At 53.2% G+C, this 16878-nt stretch overlaps 1 non-coding gene across 1 annotated transcript; it reads left to right on the forward strand.

Annotated features, from left to right (window-relative positions):
• The first annotated feature begins 65 nt into the window (after positions 1 to 65).
• On the forward strand, positions 66 to 138 carry TRNAR-CCU (transfer RNA arginine (anticodon CCU)). Its single transcript has one exon. It is a non-coding gene; the product is annotated as a tRNA-Arg (tRNA).
• The last annotated feature ends 16740 nt before the right edge of the window (positions 139 to 16878 follow it).

The raw sequence follows: 16878 nt of genomic DNA on the forward strand, positions 1-16878 counted from the left end.
TATGGGAGATCTCTGCTCAAGTTTTCTGGGACCTGAACTGTGTTAGAAAATGAAATCTAGGGACTTCCCTGGTGGTCCAGCAGTTAAAACTCTGCACTCCTAATGCAGGGGGCCCAGGTTCGATCCCTGGTCAAGGAACTAGATCCCACATGCTACAACTAAAGATCCTGCATGCGGCAACTAAGACCCAGTACAGCCAAATAAATAAATAAATTTTTTTTAAAAAAGAGAAGAAAACAGGGCTTCCCCGGTGGCGCAGTGGTTAAGAATCTGCCTGCCAATGCAGGGGACACGGGTTCGAGCCCTGATGCGGAAAGATCCCACATGCCGCGAAGCAACTAGGCCCATGCGCCACAACTACTGAGCCACAACTACTGAGCCTGCGCTCTAGAGCCCGTGAGCCACAACTACTGAGCCACAGCTACTGAAGCCTGCACGCCTAGAGCCCGTGCTCCATAACAAGAGAAGCCACCGCAATGAGAAGCCCACGCACTGCAACAAAGAGTAGCCCCCGCTCATCACAACTAGAGAAAGCCCACGCGCAGCAACGAAGACCCAACACAGCCAAAACTAAAATAAATAATAAAAATAAATAAAAATTTTTTAAAAAGAAGAAAATGAAATCTATTAATTAAAAAAGCAACTTTTAACAGTGGTAAAGTGGGAAGGGACACAGGTAGAAGGGATTACACCAGCTGGTGCGATGTCTCGGGCATCTGGGAGGCATGGGGGAGGGGTCAGTGCAGGGACGCGGGCTCTGGTGGCTGCTGCTGGGTATTCCCGGTGGGGGAAGATAAGGAAAGGATTAGGCTGGCTAATCACCAACTTAGGTGACGTGTGAACCCCCCGGGCTTCTCTGGCAGACCAGAGAGACCCCACATGTTGCAGGAAGAACTGAGTCAGGCCCAGGACTTAATGATAAGGACAGCAAACCTCCAGAGAAGTCTGCCTTCTCAGCCCCAGCTGGTCTCCTCTGCCAAAGTCAGGACCACGACTGGAAGGAGTGAGGCCCTGAGACTTGGGATGGGAACAGCTAGGGTGAGGCACCAAAATCTTCCAACCCCAGGCCCCTCTGAACGCTCTGGGCTTGCATGTGTGGTCCATTCCCCCCTGCTAAAGGCTAGCAGTCCTCACCTTCCCTCCTGGCCACCAAGCTGAGAAGCAAATCACTGTATGACCCAGCCAGGGAAGTGCTGGGCCTGGCAAAGAAGAAAGAACTCATGTCCCGAAGGAGCCATAAGACCCAGCCAAGAGCTGCCATCAGGATGTGCTGGATCAAGGGGCAGAATATCATTTGGGGCAAGGGAGGGTTTATCAACATGGAAACGCCTGCCAGCTCGCAGGATTCAACAGCTGGGGCGACAGTGCTGATTTGCTCCTAGGATGGTTTTTGGAAGTTTGGAAAAGGCAATGACCCACACTGATGGAAACATACATGTCGTAACTGCTGTGGCAATGGTGGAGGAAGGAATCAGAAAACTCAGAGAAGTGGATACGCCTATGTGGCCCCCTTAATACTTGGAGATTGAAAATCTCATCATGCCAGTGGGTCATCTGGTCTCAGCCAGTAGTCGTTTCCCCAGATACATAACTGTAGGTGCAGACCTGGTAACTGGAAGAGCCCTAACTCTGGTTCCTTGGCATGTGTGGAACTGTCACAGGACAAAAAGCCCAGGAGATGCCCTTGACACTGTAGCACCCTTGCCAAGATAGTACATCCAAATAATGATGCATTCCTGCGAGACTGCAGAGGTGAGTGCCGTCCTTCAAGATTTAAAGGATAAAGGGGGTGGTTAGCAGTCCTCATTGTGTGCCCATTTAAATAATTATTCTGGGACTTCCCTGCTGGTGCAGTGGTTAAGAATCCGCCTGCCAATGCAGGGGTCATGGGTTTGAGCCCTGGTCTGAGAAGATCCCACATGCCGCAGGGCAGCTAAGCCCATGCGCCACAACTACTGAGACTGCACTCGAGAGCCTGCGAGCCACAACTACTGAGCCTGTGTGCCACAACTACTGAAGCCTGTGCGCCTAGGGCCCGTGCTCCGCGACAAGAGAAGCCACCATAATGAGAAGCCCACGCACTGCACAGAAGAGTAGCCCCTGCTTGCTGCAACTAGAGAAAGCCTGAACACAGCAACGAAGACCCAACGCAGCCAAAAATTAACGAATTAAAAATAATTATTCTGGGGCTTCCCTAGTGGCGCAGTGGTTGGGGGTCTGCCTGCCAATGCAGGGGACGCGGGTTCGTGCCCCGGTCTGGGAGGATCCCACATGCCGCGGAGCGTCTGGGCCCGAGAGCCATGGCCGCTGAGCCTGCGCGTCCGGAGCCAGTGCTCCGCGGCGGGAGAGGCCGCAGCAGTGAGAGGCCCGCGTACCCCAAAAAAAAAAAAAAAAAAAAAAAAAAAAATAATTATTCTGGCCCTACGAAAAGGAAATCAATGGTGAAAGCTGGCAGTGGTGTACAGCAAACCTAACTCAGGAGACGCCCCCAATACAGCTTTGTAACAGACGTGTCTTTGCTGGAGAAGAGTCACTCAGTCTCAGTGCGTGACTTCAGCCATCGCGCCGGTGAATGCGTTCTCCTCCATCCCTGTCTGCAGGGAGGGTCACACGTGGTCCACACTCGCGTGGTGAGGACAGCAGCCTTGCATCTGAAGTGTGGCACCAGGGCGGTGCTAACTCTCCCATCTTTATAAAGGAGGCCAAGGGGATCTGGGCCAGCAGGACCCTCTGCAGACCATCCCACTGGTCCACTGTATCAAAGGCATCGTGTGACCAGGGCCAGATAAGCAAGAAGTGGCAAGTGTGCTGGAGGCCTTGCCAAGACCCCTGCTCTGCAGAGGGTGGGCGAGAAGCCCTGTGACAATTCAGAGGGTCAGAAGAGCAGGGAGATTTTCAGACCTCTCTTAGTCTAGAGCATGTTGAAAAGGCCTTCCAAAGTCAGGTCTTGCACCTGGTTCCAGAGGGAGCGTATTTTGTGCTCCTTCCCGTATTGGGGTGACACCGAATGTTGCCAGCTTTGAGCGCCCAGAGCAGCAAAGGGCTGCAGCAGCCCTGCCACTGGAGCCGCACAACCTGGCGGAGCCTAGAGCCCTGGGTATCTGGGGTCAGAAAGGACATCGTCTGGAATTCATGACTCGCCCGATAGGAGAATCACAGTGCAGACTCCCAGGGTTCTGCAGCGAGGCTGGTCGCGCCCCTGCTTCCACGTCACCTGCAGCAGAGACCCCCGCCAACAGCCCTGACAGAGAGGGGACTTCCCACCAGGGACACACAGCGCCTGCAGCCAGAGCTTCCCTCACGGGATGGATTCTGTGGGACCCAACAAGTCAGAAGTCAGAGGGCCCAGCAGTGGTCCTTTCCAGGGTGGGGGGTCCGCATGGGACAGGCTCCCGCAGGCTCCAGCGGCCGTGCCTCTTCCCCAGCCCCCACCTGGGGTCACGTGAAGGACCGCTGTGACCAGCTGATGGAGGATGAAAAGGCTACCCCTTGGTCCACGGACCGGCCACTCAGTACCAGGTGCAAGTGAACGTGGGTGGCTGCCACACTCCAGTCCTCACAGGCGGCCTGGAAAGGTGAGGGGATCTCCCCGTGGACAGTCTCAGGCAGCAGAGCTGGGCATCCAGGTGGCGGGTGGGTGTCAGTGGCGTGGTCCGGTCAGGGTCCCGGCAGGACAGACTGGAGGCTCAGGTCACGGTCTGAGAAGAGGCACGTGGGCGGACCGCTGGAGAGGTCACAGACACAGGTCACGCGTGGTCCCCCGTGGACGGCATCCCCCACAGAGGAGGCCTGACAGCCAGGAGCAGAGCGGCTTGGCCGGCAGGTAGCCCGCGGACAGAGCGCGTGGAACAGGGTGGAAGGCTCGCGGCCCCCAGCGCGGGCTCCCTCTGCACGGCTGCTCCCCGTGGGGCCCCGACACCACGCCTCCTGCAAGAGGCCACCCGCTCATCTCTGGGAGGGGGTGGGCACGTGTTCCTGGGGGTCTCACCTTTCCTGTGGTAGAGCCTCGGTGGCACTGCTCAAGGGGTTGCAGGCGTTTGAGCCACTGACACAGGAACCCCATAGCACCTAAGAGGAGGGGCCCGTGGCCACCAAGGCACCGCAGGACACACGGGTCCTGTCGCGAGGCTCATTTCCCTGAAGCCCCTGCCCTGACAGTGGCGGAACGGCCTGGTAAGTTACCACTACAACTAGTGTCTGTTTTGTAGTTTCAGCTGCTGCCGCAGAAGGACGCGGGAGCGCTTTCCAAAGAACCGCCCAGGGGTTGCCGGTGCTGCTGGGGCCTTGGTGGGGGGCTGGCAGGGGCTGCTGCCCAGCGGGCTCGCACCTGCTTCCACTGCCCCCCTCCTGAGCACACGCTTTCACCCATCCCCCGCTGCTTCTTCCCCTCAGGCAGAATTCTCTAGATAGAATCCCAGTGTCATGAAATGGCCAGATCAACGCGGTTCAGCTTGGCATGGGCTTGGCTGTCAGCAACAGAGAGACAGGACGATCCCTGATCTCAAAGGAGCAAAGTCTGTGTAAGTAACACTGGGGGTGAACCTGAGTCCCTCTGGGGAGAACGTTGAGGGTCAGGACCTTCCTTCAGATCTCAGACCCATGAAGACTATTTCCCTCCAAGACTGTGACATCCAGGGCAGACGGGCACCACCGGCAGTGGCCACTGACCGCTGGCATCGCTGGGATCTGCTCCAGGAGTCTTGCATGCTCTTGGAGGGTCCACGTGCTCTCCCTCTGTTCACGCTGCGTCCACAATAGTGACCCTTCCTTCCCTGCACCTTTGTCAAAGTCCTACATCCCTCCCCAAGGTCCACCTCATCCCACCACCTCCCAAGGCAGCTCCCTGGATGGCTCCAGCCAGGGACGTGCTCCCCTAGACGTGACATCCTGGGCACTGGTCTCTGTCATGCATCCTCCCTGCACCAGGAGCTGCTTTGGGTTGGACTGTCTTTTTTTTTCTTTTTTTAAATGTACATGTTTTCACTCTCCATGAAGCTCACAAGCTCAAATCTTATGCTTTTCCCCACCTCCGACAGCACCCACCAAAGTATGTTGTATGAGCAGGTCTTCAGCAGACCCCTGGCTGGGGTGGCCTGAATGTCCCAGCTAGGTTAAAGGGTAATGTACAGCCCTCCCTTAGGTGTGGCAACCGGAACAAATGACAACCCTCCTCTTCCTCCAGGCTGCACTGGAGATCGGGTCTCTCTCAATTTCAGGCTAATATTTGTGGAAAAAAGCAACAATACTGCAGTCCTAGCCAATATGCATAGATTAAAATAATGAAAAAAATCTAGCAGCCAGCCAGCCAGAGTTATTCCACAGAAACTTCGCCGCTGCCTTCAGAATGGAGCTGCCAGGGCTCAGGCAGCTTTAATATTTAATGCAGTGATTTGGGGGTATCAGAGGGGCCAGGCCCGGAAGGGAATGGTGCATTACTGGGAAACCAGGCTGGTTATTACGCATTCAGAACCCACTCAGGACCCAACACAGAGGTGAAGACAAAAGGATGCCTTTGCGTCATTGCTCTTGGTCCTGGGCCTTACCCTGTGTGCTCGTGGGCTTCAGACCGGGAATCCTGAGGCAGGGACTTGTAGGGGCTCAGACTGGAACGGCGTTTAAACATCAAGAACAACACTGTTGATGTGGAAATACCATCAGTGATATAAGGTGAATATTGAAACTGTCAATGAAAACAATCAGTAGTTGATTTAAGAAATAGAAAATTCTGGGAATTCCCTGGGGGTCCAGTGTTCAGGACTCGGTGCCCTCACTGCCATGGCTCTGGGTTCAATCCCTGATCAGGGAACTAAGATCCTGCAGCGTGGCAAAAAAAAAAAAAAAAGGAGAGAGAGAGGGAGAGAATGGTATCTCCTAAGGAGGTCTGGTTACTGCAGATGCACAATACTCACTAAAGGGGAGGGAGGAGGCCCAAACGGGCAAAGGAAACCTTTTAATTTCTATTGTCTTGCATAAAATATGATTTTGTTTCATTAATTCCCCCATCTATCACTAATCTTTCGATATAAAGCACAGGTGAGCAAATGTTTGGTACCTCGATGCTACGGTGCTTGTTTAGCTGCCCTGGTCCGTCATGTCCCTGATGTCAGACCTTAATAGTCCAGTTCTTTCTTTCCTTTTAAGGGGCTGTGCTAGTAAGATGTCTGGCAGGGACTAATGGTCAATTCCAAGTTGTCCAGTAGGATTCATGCCAATTTTATCTTGGATGTACATGGTACATGTTCATTAATTTATAGAGAACTAGAGATGTGATCCAACTTGACAGTAGGAGTAATGATGTCATCAGTAAAGGTTCAAGCCAAGATTCTCCTAAACCAAACCATTTTCCTAGTATTTTTCCTAAACTGGGAAGAGCATCATTCAGAGCAGAAATCTGATTCTTCACGTGTCTTAAGATGAGTTAACAAATACTGCAGCCAAATGGTTACCATTGGAAAATTCATAGAAAGCAGTGTGCGCACATTAAAGGCAGACTGACAGGGGCTGTTTCCAAGGCTATTTGTGGGTGACCTTGAGCCCAAGGGAAACCAATCGTGCATCTTCCTAAGCAACCTGGGTAAAGCCAAGACCATTAACTTGTTCCGTAGGTCAACTGGGTCCCGTTAAGTGTCATCCAATATTCAACATCTAGTGAAAGAGTATTTACGGCCAAGTTCAGAACGGGTGTCATTAAATTGGCCAGGTAAGAGGGTCTCACATAGTGATATTGGTGGTAATGTTAGCTTGCATGGTGCTAGAGTTTCTTTCTCTTAAAATAAAATTTCAGGGCTTCCCTGGTGGCGCAGTGGTTGAGGGTCCGCCTGCCGATGCAGGGGACACGGGTTCGTGCCCCGGTCCGGGAGGATCCCACGTGCTGCGGGGCCGCTGGGCCCGTGAGCCATGGCCGCTGAGCCTGTGCGTCTGGAGCCTGTGCTCTGCAACGGGAGAGGCCACAACAGTGAGAGGCCTGCGTACCGCAAAAAGAAATAAAATATAAAATAAAATTTCATCCAATTAGAGCCTTGGGGAGGAGAAACCCACCAAGGCAACCTGGGAGTACTGGGCATAGGTAATTGGCCACAAACCCAGCAATCGGATTGATTTGTTGAAACTTGCAGATGATTGAGGCCAAGGAAGAAATACATTTGGTTCATAAGGGAGAGGTGTGAGCCGTTGTCAAAGTAAGTAGCATAAAGGCCTGGTCCAGCATCTCGGGTCAGCTGTCTATTCAGATGTCGTCTTCTTCTTGTCCTGGTCTGGCAGTGCTGGTCTTAGTTGAAGTCAGATGTCAGAAACAGGAATTGGAGTTCATTCAGGAGAGACCTGATATGGTACTTTCCAGCATGGCTGTAAAGAGGCCTTTATCTGATGTCTTTTTCCAGTATAAATAATCTCCTGGTTGTCAGTCACGGGGCATCTGATCTTCATCCAAAGACAGATTACTGTGATCAGCTTCAGAAACAAACTTAAAGTGGATTTTAATAATTCAATCAAATTTTACAACGATATAACATGACAGCAAGGAGCTATCTGGGAAAGTAAGTCCCAGGCAGTAAATACAGCCCTCAATTAACAAAACTAGGATTTAATAGCCACTGAAACATAATCTTTTTCTCTTTAAAATTACCCTCATTTCTACCAAATATAGCCATATTAAGACTAATTTGTTTCCAAAATAAGTCTGGTTAATTGACCACATAGGCTCTTTTAAATTGGCTGTGCTGGAACTTTTCATAAGAAATCTCAGACTGAACTTTTAAAAGGTCTCTCAAGTCCAGAAAAGCCACACCAAGGGCTTCTCGCAGATTCCACCTGTGACATCTATAGATTTGGGTGAATTCCTCTCTTTTTGAGGTCCCCAAATTGCCTTGAGATTCCTGTACCTATTAGGAGGTGGCCTTCCTTATCTACCTGATAAAACTGCTGGGAATCTAAGAGTTTCCAGTTTCTGGAGGGATCAGGTAAACAGAAAAGATAAATGTTTCAATTCTACTTACAAAGGTACAATTCACCAAATTGCTGTAGGTCATAATTATCTTGAGGGGAAGGGTTTCCTTATATCTGGAAAACACAGATTAAAACCCAGTAATATTTCAGACAAAACCCAAAAAGTTATAAACATATTCATCAGTTTGATCAGTCCTACGTGACTAATCCTTGATTTTAATCTTCTGTTGACAGTTTTATGAAGCCATCAGGTTTTCCATTAGAATTCTTTAATATTACCCAGTTCAGCAGTATGATCTGAAAGTTATCATAAACTTGTACTTGTCAAAAAGCCCTTTCGGGCTTCCCTGGTGGCGCAGTGGTTTAGAGTTCGCCTGCCGATGCAGGGGACACGGGTTCGTGCCCCGGTCTGGGAAGATCCCACATGCCGCGGAGTGGCTGGGCCCGTGAGCCATGGCCACAGAGCCTGCGCGTCCAGAGCCTGTGCTCCGCAACGGGAGAGGCCACAACAGTGAGAGGCCCGCGTACAGCAAAAAAAAAAAAAAAGTCCTTTCTATGAATCTTTTTGAAGATGAAGCTTTTTTTTTTTTTCTGCAAAAGCATCAGAGTACAATAATTGGCTGTAATTGTGATCAAGATGTTTTTAGCTGCAGTTACAAAAGTTGCAGAATGTTGAAGTTTTGGGTTGACCTATACAGTTCACAAGGTGCTCCCATGTCTCCCCCCAGTAGTTACGAGGGGAAATACAGTCTCACTTCCCACCAAGTAGAAAGGGCAGCTGTCCTTCCTGCTCGGCTCCAGGACACAGTGACTGGGTGCTTTTTCAACAGGCAGGCTTGCAAAAGAAACAAGTTTTATTATCTGCAGACAGAGGCAGCTTCGTTTTCAACTTTTCACACTGAAATCATTTCAGATTGCCGGAATGTTGTTCAGACAGCTCGGAGGATCCCGAATCCCACCCCGCGACAGCTTCCCCGTGTCAACATTTCTGAAAACTAGGAGGTGAGCGTTGGTAACACTGCTAACAGAACTGCAGGTCCCGTCTGGGCTTCCCACTTGTCCACTCGTGCACGGCGGCCCAAGACTCCCCTGCCTGTCTTCCACGGGCAGCGGGTAGAGGAGGCACACACAGCCCACATCAAGGTCTGCAGGGGCTGGGACTGGGCCCAAGACTCGTCTTGGTGGGAAGAGGAGAATTTTGATCTACTCCCATCACATGAGTGACCACCAGATGGAAAGGATGTGATCCCTGAGCAGCCTTGGTTGTTCAGTCAATGGACGACTGACTCTGAAAGGAGGTTTAAGAAGTCCTTACAAGGGTGAGTGTTTTGACCCCGCTCTCAACGCTCTATCGTTCTTCTCTCTTCTAACGTTGTATCGGCATTTCCGCTCATATGCAGAATGTACTGAGCAGCCCCTCAACCCCTTACTGTTGGGGACTCAATAGGCACTGAACAAAGGCTTCTGCGGGCTCGTCTTTCCTGACAATACTTGGAGGATATTGGAACTGAAGCCCTTGCACCGGTTTATTATCAAATAATGGAGTAGGCAAGAATCATGTGACCCAGATTCCGGGATAAAAGGGGTCCCGTAAGCTGGATAACATCACATCACAAAATTAAGAGTTAGAAAAAGAAAACATTGGGTCACCTCTGCTGCATTCAGCTGCTTCCTGCTCGCTTGGGAGCCCGAACGAGTTTATTTTTATTCCACGGGGCTCTGCTTTCTTAAAAATGGTCGTGAGGCAAATCGTGTGCTGCATCTCCTGCGGTTTATCGTATAATCACTTTCCAGAATTAAATTCTCGGTCTAGCTGACTGTGTCTATGCAATATTGGTGCTCCGCACCGAGTCTAGGGGGTACAGAGGTTGGCTTCTGTTGGCAATTCTATCCATGTAGCGATCTCCCCGAGACGCTCAGGTTTCCTAGGAGGATGTCAGGGAGAGGTCAGAGCATCTCCACTGTCCGAGGCCACAGCCCAGAGCTGCAGGGGTAGCATGCCCCCAGCCCCCAAAGCACGCATTGTTCACTAGGAAACCAGGGCTCCCAGGACAGGCTCCAGTAGGAGAACCGGCCTCCTTCGGGTCATCCTCATCACTATATCCGTTATGAGGCCATAACACGCAGACGCATATGTGGCTACTCAGAATTTCAGAGACACCTTCCTTCCCGGGGAGCCCGTGCCGAGACCTCCCCCGAGGCCTTATGGGAAAGTCCTAAATCATCAGAGCGTCTCTCCCTGGTTTTGCCACCTGACGGCACCTGGTTACCACAGCGAGGTGCGTAAGCGTCACCTGCAAGGGGTTAAAGGGCACAGGAGGCTTGTGGTCTGACCTCAGGAATAGTGTCGAAGGGACTTCCCTGGTGGTCCAGTGGGTAAGGCTCCCTGCTCCCAATGCAGGGGGCCTGGGTTCGATCCCTGGTCGGGGAGCTAGATCCCACATGCCACAACTAAGAGCCCGCATGCTGCAGCGAAGATCCCGTGTGCCGCAGCTAAGACCCAGTGCAGACAAAACAAATAAATATTAAAAAAAAAAAAAAGTGTCTCTGAGAGAGCAGGCGCCACCCCACCCCACCCCCACCCCACCCCCGCAGCCTGGCCTCCGCCTCCGCTACTTTCTGGCCGGTCGTTTCCTCTCAGCAGCTATTTGCGTTCCTGCCCCGGGCACGTGGGGGCCTGCAAGCCTGGCCCCTGCGGTTGGCTGGGGCCACTGAGTTGGGAGGCTCGCCTGCAGGAGGACCTGATGGCCAGCGTGAGGCCCCAGCGCCGTGGCTTCCTTTCTGCCGAAGCAGCTAGCGATGAGGCTTCCGACAGCGACGGCTCCATCCTCCCGGGGCGAGGGCGGCGTGGAGCAGAGCCTGTCTGAACACTGAGGACGCGAAGCCTGAGCGAGACATAAGACTTGATGTTTTCAGTGACGTCTGTTCCAGTGTGACCCAGCCTGTCCCGAGAGCTGCACCAGTGCAAGGAATGACTTTCCCAAAGGTCATCGATGTCCTTCTGGCCAAACGCCTGGAAGGAGTTCCAGTCCCCCTGGATTTCAGCCAAGCGTTTGGCGCTCGGTCCCCTCCCCTCCCCCCGAATCTCCCACGGCTTCTTTCTGTTTCCTCTCCCTCCCGTGGCCTGTCTGCCACTCGCCTCACACTCAACTCCGGCCATTTCTCACTCTCTTTTCTGGAGACTTTATCCATTGTCTTGGCTTCAAGTCAGATTCCAACTCTAATTCCGTGTTCTCTCTATTCATACAACTTCTCCACAGCTCAGGGTGACCCGAAGCAGACTTATCTCGTCTGCAAACTGCTACTCTCGGTCACCTCCCTGTTCCTGCCGGCTCCTCTGCTTCCCGAAGCCTGAAACTCGGGGCGCCCTCCTCCTTCCGTCCTCCTTGCCCATCAGCCAGGAAGTTCTGCTGAGAATAGACCCCTCTCCTTCCACCTCCTCCGCACTAGTACCCGCAACGGCTCAGGACGAACTAACAGACCTGAGCTCCCCTCTGAGCCTCTCGAAACGTCCTGCACCTCAGCCCCAGCCTTGTCTCCCGAGCATCGGCCTCACCTATTGATCTCCTGGACCACGTCCTGCCTTTCTCCCCCGTCAGGTGGGGCTCAGGTGTCTCTGTCTGTGTCCACTTAGCTCCACGTCAAGCACTGAGCTGCCCTCTCCCTGAATCGCCACCTCGCTGTGAATGGTGGACGCGTTCACTTCACGATCCCAGCCTCCTGGCCCATCCTTCATCTGTTATCGGCACCATTACGCTGGAGGAAGGTCCCTCCCCACTGTGTGTGATTCTGGTGGGGTGTCTACCAGGGGCGGCAGTGGCCACGTCAATTACATGTGATACAGGACACTTCGTCTTCTAGCTTTCCTAGCAGAGTCCCTGGGTGTGCCTGTTGTCCCAGCGGAATCACCAACAGCGCCCCATTTTCACTCTTAAAAGCGTCTCAGCATCACGTGTTGCCACCTCACACGTGACCCACGAAAGCACGTCAGCGTGCACCCTAGGACTCTGGCACGGATGCTGGGAGACAGTGGCTCACCCTGCTGGCAGCTCCGTCCCCACCACAGAGTGGAGGGGCTTTCGGAGGCGAGGGCGTCCAGGGCCCCATCTGAGTTCCTGGATCCGAGCACATCTCGAGGCCAGGAGCCTGTAGACTCCCCTTTGGGGAAAGTCTGTTTTGAGGGGGTTCCCGTCACCCGCAGTCAGGAGTCCTGCTGACACGGCTCTGGCTTGGGCGGCCCTCCCCTCCCCAGCCCACCACCCCACCACCCCACCTCCGAGGGCCGGCAGGAGCCCCCCACCCGTGAGCCCTTCCTAGACACCTGGCCTCACTCTTCCAGGCTCGCCCTGCTGGTCACCCTGAGTCCCAGTGATGACTGCCTGTGGCCTGCAAGCTCGCAAACACAGTGTTTAGACTTAACGCCCCATTGTTTCAGGAGCGGCGTCTTCTTTTCCTCCAAGATTGAGACTGTAAGCTCATGGGAAGAGACAGGGACCCAGCTGAATCTTTCTTATATTTTCCTGGGGCCAAACAGGGTGCTGTGCACAGAGCAGGCACCCAATAAATATTTGTTGAGGATATGAATGATAAACGTAAGGGTAATATTGACTGTGTCCAGGCAGAGGAGAGAGAGTCCTGGGGGAAACGGGCAGCGGAGAGTCGCCTGTTTAAGCAGCTGGACACGCAGGCGGGCAGGGAACAGGTTTCATCCTTTCTTCAGTCACAATGGCTTCTCCTGCCTGTACCCCGCTTCCTTACCACAGACACCATTCTGTCCCCTCTGCTCCTCACCCCGCTTCAGCCTGCCTCGTGCCCCTACCTCTGGGGCCGCTCTAAAGGCAACAGTGACCAACGTGTTACCGACATGTCACAGAACACAGACACGCAGGCTTCCCTCTGTCCCCCAGCAGCAGGAGGCAGGTGACCCATGCTCCCTCCCAGCCTCTCTCTCCTCCCTCGGCTTCCACGAGGCCTTCCTCTCGTTCCCGGTCAGCTAGGCCTGCGCGTCTCTCTCCGATCTCTAAACGCTGCATTTTGCTAAGGCGGACCCTCTCCTCCTCCACGGGTGCCCTTTCCCAGGGCGATCTCAGCACTTATGGATTTAATTGCCATCTTTATGCTGTTGATTTCCAACGTTGTTTCTCCAGGCCAGACCTCTTCTCCGACTTCCACTCGTGTATCCATGTGCTTATTTGCCAACTCTCCCCTTTTGTCCCATAGCAGATACCGATACATCTTAAATTGAAACATTTTTTCCCAAGTGTCAGTAAGAATGCTTTGGCTACAAAAAAAAATTGTCTCAGGTTACAAGAAGCCCAGAGGCAGGGAAATTGATGGTCAGCACAACGATGTAATCAACCGCCCAGGTTCTCTCCACTTTCTGCGCAGCTGTCTCTGTTTGACTAGATCCTTAAGCTTTGCCCTTCGTGTTAACGAGAGGCCACTATTTTCAAGCAACACAAAAGATTCTTCTAGAAGAGGCCTATGTCCTAATGGACGTCTCTCTTTTATTAGGAAGGAAATCTTTTCCCAGAAGCCCCTCTCCCTGGACCACACGCTGATCCCCTGCCTACAAGGGGAGCAGTGAAGGTGGGTGAGGCTTCTGTGTTTCCATGGTTTCCATGGTGACTGTCCTCTTTGTCCCCTGGACTGCAGCCACAGCCTCTTACCTGCTTGCCCAGCTTCTGCTCCGGCCTCTCCCCCATCTGCCTGTCTGCCACAAACTGTGGATGAACACGTTTTAAAGTACAGTGTGTGCAGCCAGTATAACGTCAATGTGTTTTCTCTTCTCCATCAAGACTAGGCCCTGGGACTTCCCTGGTGGCTCAGTGGTTAAGACTACATGCTCCCAATGCGGGGGGCTTGGGTTCAATCCCTGGTCAGGGAACTAGATCCCACATGCATGCTGCAACTAAGAGTTCGCACGCCACAACTAAGGAGCCCGCGAGCCATAACTAAAGACCCAGTGCAACCAAATAAATAAATAAATAATTTTAAAAAACACAAAAAAGGCTAGGCCCTGCAGTGACACTCATGGCTGCACGGAAGGGTCCATCTAGACCCAAGAAGTCGTTGCTCAGATTTGAGTTTTAAACCTAAACTTTTAAGAGCTCGTAGCAAGCCTTAGTCTTAGAAGCAAGGCTTTCAAGAGAGAGGAAAGGGAACCATGAACCAAAGTTTGTGAGATTCACCCTTAGAGCAAGAAACCCAAGGCGATGATGTGAGAGAAATGCCTCGCAGCATAAGGAGAACATCACTTCCAGGGCTGGGGAGAGATCTGACGGGCTTTGAAAGGGAGACGCCAAGCTTGTCATGCTGCCTGGGTCCCTGAAAATGGACCCCGGCTCATCCTGCAGCCCTCAGATGTGGGACTTGCAATGATAAACAACCTGGGCTTGGACGGGGTGCTCTGAAGGCGTGGGGCTCCCACCTGTACCTCTGGGAGAGGCACACACCTTCTCTGTGCCAGCACTGGGAGGGTGCAGTGGGTGATGCCTGGGGTGCAGCCAGGCAGGGAGAGGACCTCAGCTGGTGCCCCAGAGCCACAGTCCCTGCACACAAGCTAGAGGAGTCCCCAGCCCCACGTGCCCTGGTGTGGAGGGCGGACAGGGTCACTGGACCTGAAACCGGGGGTCAGGACCGTGCACGTGATGAGCTTGGGATCAGAGGTCACGATGGAAGTCCTGACACCGGCAGCAGGTGCCAGCCCCTGACCAAAGGCTGTGGACAGGGCATCACCTGCAGAGGCCAGAGCCTCCACCCTTCACTGCCACGGGGTTATATGCGCACGTCCGAGCCAGGCGCCACGGAAGGAAACGGGAACGAGGGATTGTAGGAGGAAGGCTTGAAATGACTGCGGTTTGAGCTGGACAGTGACCAAGGTCACCAAAGGAACCGGATCTGAACAGACTGGTGACGGGACAGGGCCGGTGTCTGCCGGCGGCAGGCGTCTGGGGCTGCAAAGGAAAGTGGAGCTCAATTTTAGAAAACTGAGAAAGTTGCAATTATTTTTCGTTCAGCTGTGTAAAGTATGTGTACTTTATACATATTGTCGCCTGCCCACCCCTCAAGGTCATGCTTAAAGCTTTTCGGCAATACCCCTTTGCACTCAAAATAAAGCCCCGAATCTTTTCATGACGCTCTGGGTCCTATGACCCAGAGCTCTGGGTCCTGTGACCTGGCACCTGGCTGCGTCTCCGTCTCCACCCCTGGCTGGTGAAGGTAGCAGAGGGGAGTTAGGAATGTGGACTTGGGGTGGGGTCTGAATGCTGGCTCCTCTTGGGCGTGTCCCTTGTCACCTCTGTGCCTCAGTCTCCTTGCAGGTAGAACAGGGATCACAACAGTGAGCTGTCGGTGAAGGGCATTGTGGTCTCCTGATAGAGAATCACGTGTCAGGACACGCACTCCGGCCTCTTCTCTCAAGTACAACTTCCTGAGGTTTGCTAACTAAGGCTCTGAGGTCCGCCTCCCCTCCCATCCCCCGGGTCACAGTGGTACAAGGTCCTTGCTCCCCTTTATCGTGATGTGGTAAATTACTTAGGGGGATGGTGGTCACCTAACTTAACCCTTTGGGCATCTCTCTTTGTATGAAGGCAGATGTTCAGTTAATGACAAAAACACTGCATTTAAAAATTCTGACTGATGGTCTTTTGCTCTCACGACAGCCTGGTGTCATCTTGGCTGCATCAGGAACAGCAGAGGTGGGCCAAGTGCTCGCCTGTGACACCCCCGGGGTGTCCGCTCTCACACCTTCTCCTGACCTTCCCTGATGCTGGGTGTGAATTCTGGTTCTTCGGGTTATAAAGTCAGGGTTAAAAAATAAATGGAGAGGGCAAATCATTCCCTTATAGCGGAACGCCAACTAATAAATGTAGAGGAAATGATGGCAATTTTCAAAAGCACTGTTTGGCAATGGTCATAGTGATCCAGGCAGAAGCGACTGACGGAGTCAAGGTTGTCAGAGGTTCATGAAGAGTAACAATGGTGGAATCTCGGAATCTCTCCCTACGAGATACTAACTAATTCACAAATGAAAAAGTGGAGAAACGTAGCAGACAACGGGATGACGATGTCGTCAAGATTAACGTCACCCACGCTAGGAGCGGTTGCAATCCTGTGCCGGCGATGCGCGCAGTACCATTTCTGTGATGTAACCACCGAGAAAGTATGACCCGAGTCTGCTCCTGAGGAAACGTGGATGTACACTGCCTGAGGGTCACGTTATATGAATGAAAGTCTGTGATCTTTAATAAAAAACTGTCGGGGACAGGAAGACACTGAACGGGTAACTGGTGACGGGCTCCTGGAGCACAGAGGAAAGAGACATCGACGACACGGTTGGCAGAAACCTAAATGGGGTCTGCGGGTCGGACCTTAACATAGTGTCACCACTGATTTCCGTGCTGGGTGGCTGGAGTGGTCACGTAGGGAGTACTGGGGGCGGGGGGGGGGAGGTGATGGGGCATCATGTCCACACCACGCTCTCACGTGGTCCAGAACAAGGGTAAGGAAAATGCGCACATACACACACACGGTCGATCCTTCATGGCTGTGGTTTCCACATCTGTGAACTTGCCCACCCGCTAAAGTTCATCTGTAACTGCAAAATCAGTGCCTGTGTGCGTGAGCCGGCTGGACGCACTTCCAGCGGAGCCTCGCGCCGGGTACCGGCCGCCCGCGCCCCCAGCCTCCGTGGCGCCCAGCGCGGGGTATCCTCCCCCCGCTCCCCGGCCCAGCCCGCCCTGACTCAGCGCCCCGTTCCGGGTGCCGGCCCAGTGCGCCTGCGCAGAGCTGCCTCACCCTGACTCCTCAGCCCGAGAAGCCGCCGGACTGTTCGAGAAGAGGCGAGGAGTGGGCGGGCCGACGGGGCCGCGGAGGGCGCGATTGGTCGGCCTAGCGGTGACGTCTAGGGGCGCGCCGGGAATGCCTGGCCGC

This window comes from Orcinus orca, chromosome 16, assembly GCF_937001465.1.
Source record: "Orcinus orca chromosome 16, mOrcOrc1.1, whole genome shotgun sequence".
Classification (NCBI taxonomy): domain Eukaryota; kingdom Metazoa; phylum Chordata; class Mammalia; order Artiodactyla; family Delphinidae; genus Orcinus; species Orcinus orca.